This window comes from Diceros bicornis, assembly GCF_020826845.1.
Source record: "Diceros bicornis minor isolate mBicDic1 chromosome 13 unlocalized genomic scaffold, mDicBic1.mat.cur SUPER_13_unloc_1, whole genome shotgun sequence".
NCBI lineage: Eukaryota > Metazoa > Chordata > Mammalia > Perissodactyla > Rhinocerotidae > Diceros > Diceros bicornis.
This window is the reverse complement of record NW_026690866.1, coordinates 15855856-15876493: the sequence shown is the minus strand read 5'-3', so window position 1 is coordinate 15876493 and position 20638 is coordinate 15855856. Positions and strand designations below refer to the sequence as shown.

The 20638-nt window shown below is 42.3% G+C and overlaps 1 long non-coding RNA gene across 1 annotated transcript; it reads left to right on the top strand.

The window, feature by feature from the left end:
• The first annotated feature begins 13983 nt into the window (after positions 1-13983).
• LOC131401738 (uncharacterized) lies at positions 13984-14744 on the top strand. Its single transcript, XR_009217915.1, has 3 exons — positions 13984-14004; positions 14307-14342; positions 14712-14744. It is a non-coding gene; the product is annotated as an uncharacterized LOC131401738 (long non-coding RNA).
• Positions 14745-20638: the final 5894 nt, after the last annotated feature.

Sequence of the window (20638 nt, the reverse complement as noted above, 5' to 3'; positions counted from 1 at the left end):
CTGCAGATTGACCTTGATTTTATTTTGCTTTCCCTGGGTACATCAATCATGTCAAATCTTAGAGGTGATCTTTAAGATAATTTTTGAGATAATTTAACCAATATTATCAATTATTCAATATTATTAAATAATAAAATATTGTCCAATTATATAGTATTGTTCAGTATTATCAATAATTCTCTTCTTTCAAACTCCCCCCTATGGGTGTAGGATGTTCTGTCAGCCAGGATTCAAGAAAATCCCTCAGGAAGAGAGCTACCTGCTGCTTTGACTGTGTATTGTGGCCAGAGAGAGAAATATGTAATCAGACAGGTATGAACTGACAAAATTACATAATTACAATCACTTTCTTTCAGCCCTTCTTTGTCTCCAAATAAAGTGTAAAGGGTCTGGGATTAACCAATAGAATCTCATTTCTTCTTTATTTTCTATTATTTAATTCACTCATTCAATACATTCATTTAGGTAATCAATACATCATTTCCATGTTGGGAGTTACCTTGATCTGGCTTCTTTATACTCACATTGTTAGGTTTTGCTGAAGCAGCTCTTCTCAAGGGAATACAGCTCTTAAACTACATGTTGTGTTAGGCAAACACTTAGATATTCCGTAGCACCATATACTCATCTTGACCACAGAATAACACACATGGAATTATGATGGAAGTAAGTGTGGGTGTCTTTAGGACATGCCTCCTATTCATATCTTTACACCCAAGGTGACGAGCACTATGCCTTAAACATAGTAGGTGTGCAAAAACGGGAACTAAAGATTCAATAAATGAATGGATATATTATATTATTATTACTCTAGTAGAAGATATAAACCATGAAGTGAGCATGCAAACTTGATAAGATAAAGGCCCTTTTTTCCAAGAAATCATAGTGAGGTACGTGTGAAAAAAGAATAACATGGCAATTTGAAAAGTGCCAAATAAAGGTAGTTAGAAGTTAGCAGAGTCAACAAGAGTATATAGTCTTACTTGGATGAATCAGATAAGTCTTCATGGAAAGCTGATGTTTGAGTTGAGTATTTAAAAACATGTGAGGATTTGTCAGTTCGAGATGAAGAGGGATTCTTGGCAATAGAAGATTGGACATCAAGAGTTATGCAAGATGAATAAGTTCTGGCGACCTACTGTCCAACATGGGCCTATATTTAACAATATTGTATTGTAGACTTGAAAATTTGCTAGGAGGGTAGATTTATGTTAAGTGTTCCTACCTCAAAAGAAAAAAGTATTTTAAAAAAGGAAGTTAAATTAAAAAAATTACGAGGACAGGAGGAAGCATTTGGAGGTGATGAATAGGTTTAAGGACTTGATTGTAGTGATGGTTCCATGGGTGTATATTATCTCCAAACACATTAAGTTTTATACATTAAATATGTACACCTTTTTGTATGTCAGTCATACCTCAATAAAGTGTTTTTAAAATGTTTTTATGTGGTATATTCAGACATATGGAATAAGACCAGTATGGCTGGAATGAGATGATAAAAGACTGATCATGGATGATGATGGAATAGGTAAATAATGAAAACAAAAATGCCCATCATATTTAAAGTACAATATTCCAGTCTTACCAAACAAAACAGCAAACAATTCATATGTACTAATTACCAAAGTTATCTCTTTATATTGCTAAATATTCTGTCCAGTAAAATAATGCATGAAATAACATATTACAGAAATAAATAATGGTCTGGTAGAGAGAGCATGTTTACAAATTATGTTTGTTGTTAGAATGCATCTGGATATAAATTTAAAAGAAAACAAACTAAATGTGTCTTTTAAAAAATATTTATTATATCCCATAAAAAAGACCAGAGTAATTTACTATGATGATTCTTTGTGCCAGAAAAAATAAAAGCACAGTGTTGCATTACAAAGATGGACAGGGAAATATGTGTCATTCTATTTGTTATTTACTTAATGAATGTTGTCATAAATACCACTTTTCAAAAAAAAAAGTGAAACAATTAAAAAAAAAGGCCATAAATAGAATGACTCCAGGATTAGAGAATTCAGCAGCTCAAACCTATAATCAAGCACAGATGATACTCTCATATTTTGTTCTATCATCTTTGGTTTTCAGCTTTGTCTACAGGCTGGGCTCCTTATGGTCTCAGAGGCTGAGCTGTTTAAAGTATTATATCATAGCAAGCGAACAGAAAGATGAAAAAGAATGGGCATCTAGTCTGCCTGAATTTGTAAGAGTCACTCAAAAACACATCCTCCAACTATAGTTGGGGCCAACTAGAATTGATTTAGACTTCTCAACCTCCCCTCAATCACACGGCCTCATGGAAGAAGTTGAATGTCAAAGCACAACTGAGCTGCTGGTAGGAAGGGGACAGATGGGTCATGAATAGGCAACCGGTGGAATCTGCTTCCATGTTTACTTACATAATGCAAAAAATACTTTAAATTAGAATGCAAAAATGTCTAATCAATTAGTGGGATCTAAAATAATGTAGCAGGCTGGCCCTGTGGTGTAGTGCTTAAAATTCAGCATGCTCCACTTTGGTGGCCCGGGTCCATGGGTTCAAATCCCAGGCATAGATCTACACCACATATCAACCACGCTGTGGTGGCCACTCGCATACAAAATGGGGAACACTGGCACAGATGTTAGCTCAAGGCTAATCCTCCTCAATCAAAACATAAATAAATAAATGAATAAATAATTAACTAAATAAATAAAAGATGAATATAATGTATCAATAATAAGGATTTTCCTACATATCAATAGTAAAGTGTTTGATAATGCAGTATGAAAGTCTCATTTCTCACTCTCAAAAACACAAAAATGTAATGCACAAAGTACAGTAGTTAGATGTGTTCAACTGAAAGTGATAGAGAAACTCATAGTGGCCTTAAACCATGACGTTTGTTATTTATGTTACAAGAATTTCAGAAATAGACAAATGCAAAGGTTTTTTTTTTTTCTATCAACCTTTTAATAATAAAGACTCAGGCTCTATATAACTTTTGCTTCAATATGCTTAGTGTGTGGGATTTTATTTATAAAATTGTCTGCCACTGCACAGCATCCACATGGGAAAGAGGAAGAGTCAGCTATAGCATCCTATTTGATGCACGTTTTATTTAGTGCAAGAAAGAGACTATACAATCAGATTGTCATTGATTTATGTCCATGGCTCATAACCCACAAGTGAGGTGGAGCACACTCTGACAAAAATTAGCTTAGATCTGTCACAATTGGCTTAGGTCACTCAAAATTGGGGTTCTAATAGCTAGGTACAATGGAGGAAGTGTACTGAGTAAGTAGTTACTGTATGTTATGCGAAGTATAGTTTTAATTTTGGCTAAAAATGTGTTTGAGAATTGCAAAAGAAAATGAATAAATTTAGCGCCATTAAATTTCCCAAATGGAATGTCTGAATATTACAAAGTCTGTATCCTTGTCTAAATAATTTCTAGCTTTAACGCAATTCAAACCACTTAACCGAAGGAATTTACTTTGAAGGTTAAGAATTTTACTAAATTTTTTATGAAACAAAAATTGAGTTAGAAAAATCGAGAAACAAGATTTATATAGAAAAGTGATTTAAAAAGAAAAGCTGTAATTACAGTAATTTCATTGTTCTAATATTATTTGTAGAAATAGGAACGAGAAAAGAATGTCCACTTTCAACAATAAGAATGGCTGCTTCATGCTCCGAGGTCAGAGTTGAGTAGTTGTGGCAGAGACCCTACGGCCCACAATGCCTAAAATATTTGTTCTCTGTCACTTTACAGGAAAAGTTTGCCAAATACAAATTCATAGCCGTGGGCGCAGCCTTGAATGATGGCTGATGGGCATGCCTGCATGTGTGTTGCAGCTGTCTCATTCTCAGCTGAGATGACTTGTTTCCATGTGTTCTTCTTGCCTCACAGTGCTCCTCAGAGCGATTGAGATCTAGGTGAGCACAGTGATAAAGCACTTGATGTCCCTGATGCCCTGCCTTCCTTTCCCTGCCTCACTTTCCCAGTACCTCACTGGTGTGTTGCAAAGTCCCCACCACCTAAAATATTCGCCCTTAAACCCTCAAGTTTATGGACACATCCAACTAACACAGGACCCAAACTTGGAACTTTTGGAGGTGGATTATCACTTACTTGAAGCTAAAAGCATTCTGACATAGGACGGGACTGTTTAATGTGAATATTATTAACGTAAGTGTCTGCAACATTGTGTCTCACAACCAAATAAGGTGTGGGCTGTGGGCCCTATAATGCCAATGAGACTTTTGTTTTTTGTCTTCGGAATATGGAAGAGTGGCTGACTGAAACACCAAGACTTTCCTTTCCTTTTCAAATAGAGATCAATGTATAGGGCGTCCAGGAAGCCAGTATGCAAACAATGAGAGAAATCACAGCCTGTTGAAACTTTAGACATTTCTGGAATTTGAAGATTCTTTAGGGAAGACTCTGGCTTGCACAGCTCCTTGCTTCTCTGTTGTCATAACAGTGGTCCCTGGGGTCTTTGTGAAGCACCGAGACACTCCTGTAAGCAAGAATTGGACTCTCAGCTACATCCTACTATTCTCCCTCACCCTCTGCTTCCTCTGCTCCTTACTCTTCATCGGCTGACCCAACACAGCCACCTATATTATTCAACAAATCACATTTAGAGTTGTTTTTACTGTGGCTGTTTTCACTGTCTTGGCCAAAACTATTACTGTGGTTGTGGCCTTCAAGGTCACTGCACCAGGGAGAAGGATGTGGCAGTGGTTGGTGTCAGGGGCACCTAACTTCATCATTCCCATCTGCTCCTTTATCCAGCTGAGTCTCTGTGGGATCTGGCTGGGAACCTCTCCTCCCTTCATTGACACAGATGCACACTCTGAACACGGCCACATCATCATCATGTGCAACAAGGGCTCAGTCACTACCTTCTACTGTGTCCTGGGATACCTGGGTTCCTTGGCCCTGGGCAGCTTCACTGTGGCTTTCCTGGCCTGGAACCTGCCTGACACCTTTAATGAAGCCAAGTTCTTGACGTTCAGCATGCTGGTGTTCTGCAGTGTCTGGGTAACCTTCCTGCCCATCTAACACAGCGCCAAGGGTAAGGTCATTGTTGCCGTGGAGGTCTTCTCCATCTTGGCCTCCAGTGTGGGGCTATTAGGCTGCATCTTTGCTCCCAAGTGCTAACTTAGTTTCCTAAGGCCAGAGAGAAACATATCAAAAGTGTTAAGGAATAAAACACACTCAGGGAGAAAATAATCGAAATGTAAGTTATTTTCATAGGTCACAAGAACTTGTATAAACTTGAAAAATAAACTACTATATTTTTCCAGACTCAATTTCAGTACCAACTAAACTTACCTTACATCTCCACTTAATTTTTTGCTTTATGTTTCTTTTTGCTTTGTACAATTTTCCTTGGGCATTCAAATGAACAATTACACAAACATTCATAGTAATTTTCCTCTAAAATTATGTGTGAGAGATTGCAAAAATGGCCACACATCAGTCCTTTCCCTCTGTCTGTTTGGTTATAGCATCCCACGTTGACTCTGTGTAGACTTGGCATTGTAACTTGCTTTGGCCAATGGGATATTATCAAATGACATGAGCAAAGGCTTGAAAAACACTTGTTAATTGTTGCTACTTGTCCTTCTCTGGCTGCCCTTGGGAAGCCTGAGGCCATCAATATGTGAATGAGTCTAGCCAGACTCCACATCTCCATCACTCTAGGTGGCTTCAAGTCAACAATCAGATGTGTGAGTAAAACTGTCCTAGACCATCCAATCCCAGCTGAGCCACCAATAGTTCAAGATAAAAATAACTTCCCAGTTAACCCACAGAATCTTGAGAAAAAATAAACTATTCTTATTTGAAGTCACCAAATTTTAGTGTGATTTGTTACACAGCAGAAGCTAACTGATATATTATGCTGCCATTTAAATATGTTCTCTCATTATTTGTATAATTATCACAGATTTCAATTTCTTTATCCAATATCATAGACTGGAATAGTCTTCTCTAGATTAAGTCTCTGAAAGAAAATCAGAGAACATATCACGTTCCATTTTACTTTTTCTCGTTCCTATTTTCAACCAGACAACTTTAAGCATATATATTTAGAATATCTTTGCTAACTTTAAGATTATGGATATTCTTCTATATTGTCATCCACCACTGTTATACGTGAGGATTTTACTTTTAATTTTAGCCCTATAATCCATTTGGAATGATTTACTTGTGAATAATGTTAGTTTATGGTCCAGTGTTTTATTTTACAAATGGATATCTTTTAGTCTAAAAAACAAACACTGCATCATTTTAAAGGTTGATTTGAAGCATATGGAATCTGAACAATGTTTGGAAAACTATCTTTGAAACACTGTTTTCAGTCACAAGTATAGTATATCTCTCCATTTAATCTGAGCTTTTACATGCTTTGTATCTCTTTATAATCTTCTTCATATAACTAATGTGTAGTTCCAATTATTTTAACTACTCATCTTAAATAATTCATTGCTCTTAGGAATGGAATAATTACTTACATGTTTAAACAAATTCTTACTCATATAACAGTATTTTTGATGTTTCATATAAGAATCTAGCTTCCTTTCACATTCCTCCGCTTATTTACCAGTTCTAAACTTTATAAGTTTTGTCCCACTAAAATAATAGATTTTCTCTTCTTCTCTAATATTATTTACCTCTTATTCTGTTGATTCTCGTTTTTTCATGACTAGGCTCTCCAATGCCACACTGAATCACAATAGTGTTTGCCAGGAGCATTTACCTCTTCTTAAGTGTAGCGTAAACATCAGATAAATTCCTTGTCAGGGCAGAGCAGTCATCTAAGAGAGAGAAAGTAAAAACCTGAAGGGGAATCATTTCTAGCTGTAAATCAACATACTTGCTTCTTTTGGCTGTTTGGAGCTGGAGATGTTATACAATGTGGCCAGCTGAAAATCAGAGGATCTCTCTCTAGTCCCAGGAATTAGTCTTGGTCAAATCTCTCAACCTCTTTAGACCTCATTTTCTTCACCTGTAACATGAAGAGTTGGATGAGTCTTTTTTAGTTCCGAAATCCAGTGACTCCAAGATACCCTTCACCCAGATGCACTTGACAAAGACCAGAGAGAACTTTTAGTTGTCCTCTTCTGCATCAACATTATTATCCATATCACCACTTAAAGACATAGCAAATGTCTAATTTTGCATGACACTGATAAAACAGGTTCCATACCAAATCGCTGTTTGTTGGGATAACAAATCTATAGTTAATTGCTTAGAGGTAAGCATAGAGATGGGCCTTGCTGGAACCAGCAATCAATGGGCCAAAAAGTCTTGCTTTATTTTACAGCGAGGCTGTGGAAACATTCCCTAATACACCAGAATTCTTCTGTACTTAGAAAGTATGAAATAAATGGGAGCCTTGAATCCTTGGTTTCTAGCTAATAAGGATATGATTTTTAAAATATTGCTAATGATGCCATTTGCCTGCTATGAGGCTGTTCTCTGGTGAGTAAAGAGCAGATGTATTCAAGGGCACTTTAATTTCTTTAATAAATATTTACTCAGCGCCTGCCACTTGCTGCAAGATAGCAGTGATCTACCCTAAGAGCATTTATTTTCTAGTAGGATGTCACAGACCATAAACAAAAAGATAATTTTGAGGTGATCAATAAAGTTACATATACGTCAGACTTTTTTTAATTTTGGACTATTATTCACCCTTTCCCTTCTTTAACTGTTTCCCAGAACTCTAAGCATGGACTTGAAAACCAGAAATCATGGGTCTCAAGTTTCCTCTCGCAACACCCCTGTTTCAAAGACATACTGTTGATCATCTGAGAGTATGTCTCTTTAAGACTAAGTTCCTATGAATCAGCATCATTTCATCACTTTCTTGAGAGGACGGATGATATTATGAAGAGAAAACAAAATATCATATGGGATTTATACTCAAAATGATATTTCCACTCTAATTGTTTTATATAATGTGGTGTGATTTGGGGCAAGTCAGTTACTCCTTCCGAGACAGTGGTAATAATACCCAGAAAAGCATTCTATAGAGATTAAATAAAACAAAATATGAGAAACTGCTTTGTAAATTGCAAAGCAATCTATTTCATCTTATTTATTGTAATAACATTTTCATTTATCCAATCCTTTTGACTCTACACAACCTGCCTAGACTGAGTTTTATTTTTAATTCAACAATAAAATGGGTCAAAATGGTTGAAAATTAGAAATTTCATATGGTTCAACTTAATTAATAGGCCATCACAATATTTAATTTGATTATAATTACAGTTAAATTTTTCATGATGCCTTATCATGTGCCAGGCACATTCTAGGCATCTGACATTTATTCACTCATTTAATCCTTACAACAATGCCATGGAGACAATACTATTAACCTCTATTGTATGGATGAGGAATATTAGAGGTTATATAATTGTCCAAGTTCACACAGCTGGTACCCAGGTAGTCTACCTCCAAAATCTCTTTTAGGGATCCACTAGCGGTCATGGAGCTTACATTGTAAAAGGATCACCCTGGTTCCTGGTTGGCTAATGGACCAGAGGGGACTAAGCAAGAAAGCACATGGCTACTGAAATGATCCAGGCAAGCAATTCTGAATACAGGATTTCTTTTCTTTTTAAGGCTGAATAATATTCCATTGTATAGATGCCCCAGATTGTCTTCATCCTTTCACCCACGGGTGCACAATTAGGTTGTTTCCATCTCTTGGCTATTGTGAATAATGTTGCAGTGCATTTTGTCAAACGTTTTCCTGGCACTTAGTGAGTTTGAAAAAATTCTTCTTATACACATTAGTTACTGTAATGAACTACATTTCTAAATGTCTAAAGTTTAAATATTTGTCATTCTACAGAAATACCTTGCCTAATCATGATTTGTGTTATCAGTTCATGAATGATCTAAGATTTTTGTACAAAAATTTGTTATAATGGCTTTTTTTCCATATATTCAGGAACCTGGCATAATATGGGTATTCCCTGATTCTTGATTTTTAGTAGAGTTTTCTAGTAAGCCTTTAGGATAGGAAGTATCTTCCTAGCTGTGAGGCAGAGAGCAGAAAAATAATAAAGTGATTGTTATATTTAATTATATCAAAAGGATATAAAACTGTCGCTTTGCTAAATTGTTTGTACACACCCTTTGCTTATTTGTAAGAATGGCACATATCGTTTTATTAATGAAAAGAGAACTCAATAAACAATTTTAACATAAAACAAGATCTATTGAGAACTTATATGAAAATTTTAGAAATATACTGTCAACAATTTCCTCACCTGCAAAATGGAGATAAATAATACCATCTTCCTTATGGGTTGCTGTGAAAATACTCAAGAGTAATGTATGTAAAATGCTTATCACCATGTCGGTGGGAAAGTGATGCCCCATTCATTTTTCCACCGGGATGATGACAGCTTTTTTTACGCTTGAAGTCTGTAGTTTTCAAAATATGTTCTACTGATGTAAAGTGAATCCTTTTTACAAATTCTTTGTAGAGTTAGATGATCCCTTTGGAATACAAATTCAGGCTCCCGTGTGTGTGTCTATACGCACATCTCTCAAATAATACTTCAAGCCTTATAATGAAAAGCTACCTTCCCCACTCTTGACTCTGGTTCCAAAAACAACTTCAATTTTCTGGTTGAAAATCTATCTTTCTAAATTAGCTACCCATACAGCATTTACATTTTTCAGCTTTTGACTATTTATACTTTCTTTCTTCTCTGAAACAATCAGCATGAAGCGTTCTTACATATGTTAAAAACATAATACTCCTTGCCCAATATAACTATTTAATGAATTAGGATAAATCAAAATTCAATGTCTACTGTTTTATGACATAAGTGTTTACCATTTTATAGCATATGAATCTTATCCAGAGATGTGCTACGTCAGATATTATGAATACATTTTCTGTCTCACTTTTTCCTTTGACCTTTTATATGGGAAAATTCTCTTGTTTCTTTGTTGTCTTCCTCTGGATTCATCACTGGTTCATCTCCTTCCACCGGAAATTTAAATCTCTTTCCAGTAACTTCTGACACATGAGACAATTCATGGGCTTCAGGTTTTGCTTGGGGACATCCCTCTTGGGCTTGAACATATACACAGGCCCACATATGCACAGTATGTCTGGAAGGATAGAGGAGAAAAGGATGTTTACCTCTGCGCAAAAGGACTGGGAGACAGTGGTAGAGTGAGAATATTTTACTGACTGCACCACTATTTGAAGTTTTCCTATATGTGTATCTACGACGTAGTGGCCTCTCTGCCCCCAGTTTTTAAAATTAAAATAGCGTTATATCTTGATCTACTGGCTTGGGACAGCAAGATGTAGAGAAATGTGAATATATGATCCAATATTTTAACGAAATTAAGTAAAGCAAACCCGCACAAAAAATTTATAATTTTAAATATGGGCACATCATTCTATGCGTCTGTGTAAAGGTGGGGAAAGGAATGAAGAAAAGCTATTCAACATCCAGCTACCTGTACAGTCTAGGGGTCCAGGAAAAGCCCCGCCTCCAGCCCTGCCCCTGGAGCTCATTTCCTCACCCTGTGAAGTCCACCTGCCTTATTCCAGCCCCACCCCCGTCTCTTCCCGCCCCTGGAACTGGTCCCCGCCCACACACTTGTCCTCACCCACAGCCTCGCCCCTAGACCTGGTCCTGTCCCTGTTGCTGCCCCAGCCCTCTGTCTGCCCTAGCACTCACTCTAGAAACTAGACACCTCCCCCAAGGCTTGGGTGGGCGGCCCTGCCCTGCTCCACACGCCGCCTCCACCAGGAGCCCCCAAACGTCCGTCCTCCCCGAACTTCCGTCCTCCCTGAACTTCCGTCATCCCCAAACGCCCGCCCGAGACCGGAAGCAGAAGCGCGGGTGGTGCCGTGGATGGAGCCTTGGGCTTTGCGGTGTGTTCCCTCTTCTAGGCGCAGATGGGATTCTCCTGGACGTTTGCCCTCAGGGGCGGGGCTCGGTGAGCGGCGGGCGGCCCCGGCTCGGGTAGGGGTCCAGGGAGGCGCCTGGGCCGCGGGCAGCCCTGTCAGGGCCCAGCATCTCTCCGTCCTCCCGCAGCTCCATTTCCCCCAGGCTGTTCTCTCAGGGCCCCCGAGGCTGCTGTTCCTCCTGGGTCCGGGCGCCGCCGTCCCCTACTCAGAGTCCCCGTCACCGTCCTACGTGTGATTTTGTCCCCAGGGGGCTTATCGACGTCTGCAGGCGTTGTTTGGGTTGTTACAAATTGGGGCGCTCCTGGCGTCTAGAGGGGGAGGCAGGAATGCTGCTCAGTGTCCTCCAGGGCCCAGGACAGCCCGACACAGAATTGCCCGGCCCCAGATGTCAGTGGTGCGGAGGTTGGGAAACCTGCTCCAGGGCCTGAAATTCCCCCAGCCCTGAATGAAGTGTGGAAATTGTTGACAGGTCAGCGAGTCACTTACAGGGTCCCTAAATGACAAGCTTGTTTAAAGGGTCCAGAGTCACCAAAACGTCTCTGTCCAGCCAAGTGAGTTGAGTGACTCAAGTGCACACAGCACGAAGCTGTTTTCTCCCATCTCGGGGAGCAGGTGGCTGGATAGGAATCGGGAAAATCCAGTCGCAGCCAACAGTTAGAGTTAAATCAGTAAATACAAAAAAAGAAGAGTGAATGGGGTGGCCTTTCCATCCAACACCCTATAAAAGGCCTCAAAAGCTTGTTTGCGCTTTTTTATCCCCCCTCAGACACGAAAAGCGTCTGTGGAGCTCAAATTTGAAGTGAAACCGGGCTCAGGGTCCACCTGTCCTCGCTGATCCATGGATTTCTGTGTGACCAGGTGAGTACCCTGTGGACCTGGTACCAAGAGGTTCCGGCAGCCTCCGCTGTGCAGAAGACCTGCCAGTGGGGTTTCCTGGCCTCGGGTTGTCACCACATGGACTCACTGAAAGTGAGTGTATCTTGAGAAAAATTATTGATTTTTGATGGATTATATTCAAGGAAAAGATGGTAAACTGTGTGTGGTTCTGTGTGGTAAATATTTCAGTAAGTACAGTTATATGCAAATAAGAACATATGAAAGAAACGTAAATAACTGCAAATGTGTATTATAGTAGAAAATATAGATTTACTTGCATTGCATAATACTCAAAAGTCAGGATTTATATATATTATAAATACAAAAATGTTTTGCGTGTGTATGTAGTATTAGAAGACATCTCATGAAATATTAGCAGGGATACTCAGCAACATTCCTTAGAACCATTCAATATGACTTCTAAAATCCTATAAATCCTCCACAAAAATTTGAAATAGAGGAGCATTCAGGGAAAAAGATGATTTGAACTTCTTTGTATTAATAACAAATTTAAAATTGAATTTGCCAGTAGCCAGATTCATTTTGAGCATTTTTTTCTTTATGACATTTCAAATCATTTGGAGGAATACTAAGCAACACTGTAGATTGAAGGGAAGGGCACTAGTCTCCAAAAAGACTGTCCTCACCACCTTGCCTTCTAAAGGGAATTAACTTTGTTTCTTGAAACTTTTCTAAAATAACGGTCTGGTGATTCACGTTGCAGAGAATCTTGTTAAGTACTTTTGTATTTAGTTGTTGGCTTCTACTAATTTTTTTTGTGTGTGCATTTTTCATTCTAGCTTTCTTGTGACGTTCTTGAGGGGAATGTGTGCTTGTCATGCAATAGATAGTCTTTGAGTGTATGATTTATGGTGACCAACCATCCTCGTTTATTCAGGACAGAGGGTTTTTCCAGGACATAGCACGTTTAGTGTTCAAACCAGGGCAGTCCTAGACAAACTGGGATGGTTCCTCATCTCATGAGCCAGGCCCTGGGCCACATGCATGGGGACCTGGAGAACCAGAGAGACCTTGTTCCACATCCATGGAATTTATATTGTATTTGGGTATTTGGATTTTAGACAGTTAATGATGAGAGCGATGTGGGAGTTTGGCACAAGGGGACTCAACCTGATGGGGCAGGGAAGCCCTCTTGAGAATGACTGATATTTAGATTGAGAGCTAGAGTTGGGACTTGATTTAGCTAGTTGGAGAATTAGACTGGAGTGAGGGTGTGGGAGTGTGTTCAAGAAAGTGTTTCAGGCAGAGGGCCCCGCATGAGGACACCTCTGAAGCAGAGAGCCTGGTGTGTCCATGAACTGAGAAGAGGGATGGCTGAGCTGAGTCAACACAGGGGGAGAGGTGTGAGCCAGACCAGCGAGGGTGACAGGCTGGACCAGGTCAGGAGTGACTTGGCACTCTGTTCTAAGACCAGTGGGAATACTCTGGAGAGATGTGAGTAGAAGGATGATGTAATTAGTGTTTGGTAAGCACGGGGGTTAAAATGGAATTCATGGTTGAGAATGAAGACTTAAGAGGCAAGATGGGAGGTGCTGGGAATAAGATTAGGAATAAGATGATTGTTCCCTACGCCTGGCTGATGGCTCTGGAGCAAGAAATAAGTAGAAAGAAAAGACCTTGGAGTGTAGAACCGAGAGAATGTAAGGGTACTTTCTTGCCTGCATGTGTCAGATGGCACAGGGCACTGTCTGTGTCCCTCGCTGCTGTCCGTGCAGACCTGCAGGTGCCTCCTCGTACAGGTCTGTGTGTTCACCCCTCTTTTCCACTCACATGCCCCCCTCCGCATCCTAAAGGAAGTCAGGCCTTACTTGTGAGGGGGTTGTCTCACAAGGGAGAAACCTAGGATAGCCCCTGCAGGCATCAGAGCAGCCCCTTCAGCATCTCCCTCAGCCTCCTCCCTTCCACTCTCTCGCCTTCCACACCCAGAAGGACTACTGCTCAGTATTCCACAACCCCATGTTCTTACTCCCCCAGGCTTGAGAAGAGTGGGGCAGCCACTGGGGTGGACATCATCTGCACCTTCCACTTTGACCCGCGCAGGTCAAGGGTTAGACAGAGATTGACTTGGCTGGGAGTTGAGCCATGAGACCCAGGGCGTCTCCCACCTGGGCTCCTTCACCCTGGACGGGGACAGCCTCTACGTCAGTGGTGAGAGGGTGTGCTACAGCGACGCTGTCTGTCCCAATCGGAGTCCTGTGTTGCCTCCGTTGCTCTAAAGTGAGCTATGATCCATCTCTCTATCTACCCGGTCTGGGTTCAGACTTCTCATCACTGTGTGATCACTGGGTCCAGCCACCTTCCATCTCGTTGCCTTCCCCCTGAACACCCCTCCACTCATCCTCTCTGCTTTCCCATCTGCTTTTCCCACAAAGGTCCCTACATCCTCCCTCTCCTTAATCCTTTATGTTCACCCCAACTCTTGCTCAGCTCGTCTTGCCTTCTCTCCACAGGTTACACCTATGGAGCCATGGCCCCGACTACCACCAGTGATTATTCCTGGCCCTGATCTCCTGGGTCCCGTCCGTATTTGGGGATAGGGAGCACATATTCTCCTACACCTGCTGTCCTTGGTGAGGGAAGGACCTGGAAGGGCCCTAATTCATCCCTTCTCTCCCTCCCGGGTTCTGGTGGAGAGTCTCAGCCCAGGGTGAGAAAGCCTTAGACAGAGACATATTCTCCACCACATTCTGACCCCATGTGGTTTTCACTTTAATCTGCTAAAGCACCGCCCTTGGTCCTCCTTTTCCAGGTATCGCATCCGTCTGTCCAGTTTTCTGCACATCCATCTGTCTCTCCTCCGAGTTCAGTCTCTCTTGTTCACCTATCTCTCTCTCTTGGGCTCCTCTCATCCACAGGCTTGCTCATCCCTCTACTCACACAGTCACCAGTCCCCTAACTCTTATTTATGCTTCATCTGTGAATGGTGGTCCTGGCACAGCCACTGCTGGAGCCCGGGTGAGCTTGGGGGCTCCTGCCACTCTATCCCTCCCTGAAGAGAGCCGTCGCCACAGCTCCGGAGCCAGCCACCATGTCCCTGCATACCTGATCATCACCTGTGCTACCAGAAGCCACCACAGGTATCGGGGGCCCCTTTTCCTTCCCAAGAGAAGTTCTCCAGCCCCACTCCTCCACCAGCCAGTTGTGATCCAGAAGCTGGGACACCAGGGTGTGAAATTCTGGTTTTAGGGCAATCATGCTGATCACAAAGATTATACCAAAGATTCAGTCTCAGGCCAGCCCTCAGAGAGCCCCTAGTCTTGTGAAATTAACACACCATTATAATACAATGTGGGATGTTTCGAGGAGAGGCACCTGGCATAATTTGGAGGGGAAGAGCTTGCTAGAGAAAGTTTCACCAGAATGGAGTCCTTAAGAATGTGTAGGAGGGACCCTGGCAAATAGAGGATGAAGGGTTTTCCTGGCAGAGTGGATTCCATGAGCAAAGGCTCCAGCCAGAAACAACATGACATAAGGGGAGAATTGAAACGAATTTGGTTTGCGTGAAGCATGAAGTTTAAACCGCAGTAGATGGATAAAATGAGACTGAAAGGTCAGCAGGAGCCAGATTGAGTAGAGCCTTGAGTGCCAGGTCAAGAAGGTTGAACTAAACACTGAAGGCCATAGGGAGCCAGGGGTGGTACTAGAGCAGTGGTGGCCCTAGTGAGGTATTCATTTCAGAAAGATTCTTCTGGTAGTCCATGTAGAACATCCTTTAGACAGAGCATCCACTGTGCCTGCTGGGGTGTTGGTCCGGGTGAAGGATATTAAGAACTGAGCTGGGACAGGGAGGGAGTGTATGTGAAGACCAGTGTGCAAGGTGAATGGGTGTTACTGGGAGGGAGGAGGATCTGAGCAGATATGCTGGTTCTGACTTGCGTGACCACACGGGTGGGGGGTGGTGCCACTGTGAGAGATGACGACAGATGATAATGAGTGCAGGATTCAGGTCTGGTCTCAGGCCAGGTCTCAGTGATGGCCATCGTTCTCCCTCTCGTCTTGCAGCTCTGGGGCACAGCCTGAAGACCCTCACAGTCACCTTCCCCATCTTCACCCTCTGGTATTCATCAGACAGGAGCAATGGCTCAGCCACCTTCAACTCCATTGAGAGAGTCCTGCAGAGCCTGGTGACACCCTGGTCCCAGCAGCTCCTGGTGGGTTAAATCCCACCAAGCCCCTCCCCTAAACCCTGTCCCTCCTGCTCATCCTCCTCCTCCTTCCTCCCCAGCTGGATCCTTGTTTAAGAGGAGAAGCCTGGGCCCATTCTACTCGAGTTGCAGACTGGTCCCCCTCAGGTGAGACCCTCCCCTGAGCATTTGCCCCTAATGACCACTTTTGTGACCACCCCTCTTTGTCTCCCCACTGTCCTCCCATTTCCTCCTTCCAGTTCTGGCCCCCACCCCCAGAGGTTTCAGGACCTCTCTCTAGAGTCCCCACATCCCTCTCTCCCCAGGCCTGAGAAGGATGGGGCAGCCACCAGTGTGACGCCGTCTGTACCCACTACCCTGATCCCGTGGGCCACCATGCCGCTGTGCTGGGAGCGGAGAGTCTCCACCTGTCTGCTCTTCCTCTCGATGGCTCCAGCCTCTGCAGCCCAGAGTTTACCCATCCAGAGAGAGCACCAGCTACATTTCCGCATCATCGTCGGGAACCTCAGCAACCTGGGGCCACATCCTCGGAGTACACCGCCCTGCCGAGAGACACCCAGGACCAGGTGGGGTCTCCCCTCTCCCGTCTCACCTTGTCCTGAGGGCGGCGTCATTCCTCTGCCTGACTTGCATCTGTTACGTTATTGTTTCAACCCTTCACTTTTCCTGCGTGTCTGGGTTCTCTTAGTGTCCAGAGGTGATGTCCTAGCTGCCTTGCCCATTTCTCACATGGGTAAACTGAAGCTCAGAAAGAGGAGTATTGTGCCTAGGGTCACACAGTGAGTTAGAGGCAGAGCCAGGATTTGAAGTCAGGTCTCCCTTGCCCCAAGGTCTGTGATCTTTCACTGGCTCCAGTGGTGCCCTGCATCCCCAGGAGACCTCCATGTCACTCACTCTCCCTCGCGTTTGTTCTAGGTCACCAAGCTCTACAAGGGCAGCCAGCTGTGAGACATATTCCACTCCTTCCTGGTCACCGAATTGATGTAGGTTGAGGAGATTGGAAGCATTGGCTGAGCTGGTGGCTGATGACTCTGAGCTCAAGTGACACATCCTTGATCTGAATGTCACTGACATGGTGCCCATTCTGCCCCACATCCCTGTCAGCTAACCCTACCATCTCTTTCCATAAGTTTTTGGGGAATTATAAAAGCATTAACATTTGGGGCCACCAACCTCCAGCATCCTCCTCCTCCTCCTCTTCTGGAGACTTTCAACAAATATCAACGGTCTAACTGTGTTCTCCAGTAGTGGAGCCACTAAGCACATGGCGCAATTAAAATTTTTTATACACCTATTGCGATACGGTTCACATATTGTGTGTGGGGAGGAGTGTATTTTTTAGTTTTTTCTATATACAATATCTTCTCATCTGCAAAACAAATAGTTTCACCTCTTCCCTTCCAATCTGGGTTTCTTTTATTCCTTTTTTTTGCCTAATTGCCCTCATTAGAAACTCTAGTACCTGTGATTAACATACGAGATAAGGGAAGACATCATTTTCTTGTGCCTGGTCTTAGGGGGAAATTTTCAGTCTTTCACCATTGAATATGGCCTTAGCCGTGGGTTTTTCATTGATGCTGTTTATAGGTTGAGAAAGTTTCCTTCTATTCCTAATTTGTTGAGTGTTTACTTTTTTTGACATGAAGGGTGTTGTATTTTGTCAAATTCTTTTCTGTATATGTGGTTGAGATTTCGTGGTATTGGCCCTTATTCTATTAATATGGTGTATTACATAATCAAGTTTTCAGATATTAAGCCAACCCTTCAACTAGAGGTGAGAGATTAAGATGTTCTCAAGTCTTTCCCAGGCGTGCCACAGCCCTGAGCCCTTGTGTCCTTCTAGACGCCCGCAAATACACTGGAGCTTTTCAAAGGCCCCTGTGGACATCTCATTCTCCCAATTTTTATTCTAAGATTTGGCTCACCTCTTGCCTGCGTCAGCTGGTATCACTCCCTCAGGCAAATACAATAGAAAACAATTAGCCCTGATTGTTTTTAGCAAGTGTCCTGGGGACAGACTATCCTCCCTGGGCAAGCTCTGAGTCAAGTAACTACAAGCCCTGAACATGGGGCTTTTTCAGGGAGCTGCCAGGCAGGTCAGCTAGTGACAGTTCGCTGGGGATGGGTCTTTTGAGAACTCCAAACCCATTATGGCTGCTGGGCTGCTGGTTGTCACAGCCACTATAGTTGTGAGAATGACGGTTTTCAAAGTTATGGAGGATATTGTGAGAGCAGGATGGGATAGTGCAAGTTATAGTGGCACAAAGTTGGTTCCCTTTATCAAGATTCCACCATGTTTCTTCACTAAGCCCTCCTCGTATTCTTACAAGCCGTTGATTAATTTCTAGACTTCTGAAAAGTTGATTTTGACCATTTTTACCAGTGTTCTCATTGTTTTTTTGCATTTCCAGAAGTCCTTACTCCAAAGTTTCAAAAATGTTCTCCCTGTGGTTATTTATTTATAAATTAATTACTTTAAATGAAATTATGTGAGAAATTCAGTTCCTCACTCACACACACTAGCCAGATTTTAAGTGCTTGATAACAACATGGGGCTAATAATGAGTGTATATAGTAGTGCCGACAAATGTTTACATTATTGCAGAAAGTTCTCTTGGACAAGACACTGAAGCAGGGAATCTAGAATCAGGGTAGAATTCCAGACACCCTTGTTCATCCCTTGTGCACTTCCAGGTCTGTCCCACACAGTAACCCCACTGAAGCAGACTCCCTGTGTACTTTGTCACCTTGGCACAGAGACTGGACAGAGTTGCCATCTATGAGGAATTCCTGCGGCTGACCCAGAATGGACCCAGCTGCAGAACTTGATACTGGACAGGAAGAGTGTCCTTGGGGTTGGTAAGGCTCCCTGGTCATTGGGAAAGAAAGTGAGGCCTTTCCGGGGACTCTGGATGCCTGGGGCTGAGAGAACATTGAACTTTCTCAGACTGGCAGGAGGTGGCGTAGTCCCCTGGTCTTGACCCACCATTGAGAGAGAGAAAAGGAAACGAGTGTAATATAGGAGGCCCTCACCTTCTCCTAGACAGCTCTGTTACCTAAAGCTAGTCACCTCCCCTCTCAGAACTTTTGTTTCCTTATCTCTCCACTGACAGCAACTGGGCCAGATGGTCAGTGAGGGCCTCCAGCTGTGTGTGAAGCAGACTCAGGTTTGGGGGTGGATGTAGTTTCTGATCCACAGGCTATAGTTTGCCAAGTCCCGCTCTAGATGATCACCGATGCGCTAGAACTTTTTGCAGTGGTGGAATGTACTATATCTGTGCTCTCCAGTGCATAGCCACATGTGGCTGTTGAGTACTTGAAGGATGGTGTTGTGACTGGTCTTTATTCTTACTGATTTTTAATGTTACTGAGGTACTAGAATTTTTATTTTATTTAACTAAAATTTATTTTAATTCAAAAAAATACTTGTTGCTGCTCCATATCAGACAGCACACCTCTAAGAGCTTGTCTGGGTAGAGGTACAAGTAGGGGGACCTGCACCCCTCCCCCCATGCCCACTGGGTGCTGTGTGTCCTCCCCTCCTGGAGTTTATCTTGTAGCGGGGAATAACAAGAATAGAGAATTGAAACTTATCAATTATTTGATGTGAACAAACTCATACTTGCAGGCGGAATTCAGGAAAGACTTCCTGCAGGAAATTACATTGTAGGTTAATCCTAGAAAATGAATATTAAGCAAATAGTTAAAGGAAAAGGGGATGCTGTGTTTCTAGGCATGGAAGAACAATTTTGAGTTGGATTTTACAAATTTAGAGAGATCCCATAGGCTTTCCAACTGTGATGACCCATTCTGCCCCCAGCTGTCATAAGAAAGTCCAGCCCAAATTCAGTCCTCTGTGCCCAGAGGTATGAATTTGTTTTAATTTATTACTCTTTTGTTCTGTGATAATGGTCTTGTATTTTGTAGCAAAGTATGCTCACTTTTTAGAGATGGAAACTAAAATGGTGGGAAACATGATGATGTCTACTTGACTTTAATATTTCATTGAAAACATGGGATGAATCAAGGGTGGCAAGTGTTATTAATTTATACATTGATGCAATATTGTTTTAATTAGATGGAATATACATTGTTAAATCTAGATGATGGATGTTTATGAGACTGTTCCCTTTATTTTTCTGTGTCTAAAAAGTTTTATTAAAAAGAGTGAAACACACTCACATGCATTCTCCATTTCATTCACTTCCAGAATATTCTCCCAACAGAGATGATGCCTTGACTGAGAAGCCAGGTAAACCTGCAGGAAGCCTCAGCCCATGCTAAGGGGAGTCTATCTTGATGCTGTGCCTCATCGAAGAGAACCATGTGCACAGGGTCTTGGATGATGAGGAAAGTTGGCCAACCCTTGTCAAGGAGGGTTGAGGCACAGTGGGGTCACCAGGAGCCCTGGGGCGATGACAGGACGTGGCTCATCCCACCACATGTCTCCCCAGACCTCCCCTTCTGGGCCTTCATCCTCATCTGCTTGGCGGAACTCCTGGTGCTCATCACAAACCTGATTTGCTGTGTCCTTGGAAGCCATGACGTGTTGCTTGTCTTCTTACTATTGGGTTGTAAGAGCTCTTTATATATTATAAATACATGTCCTTTTCTATGGATATGTCTTGCAGATGTTT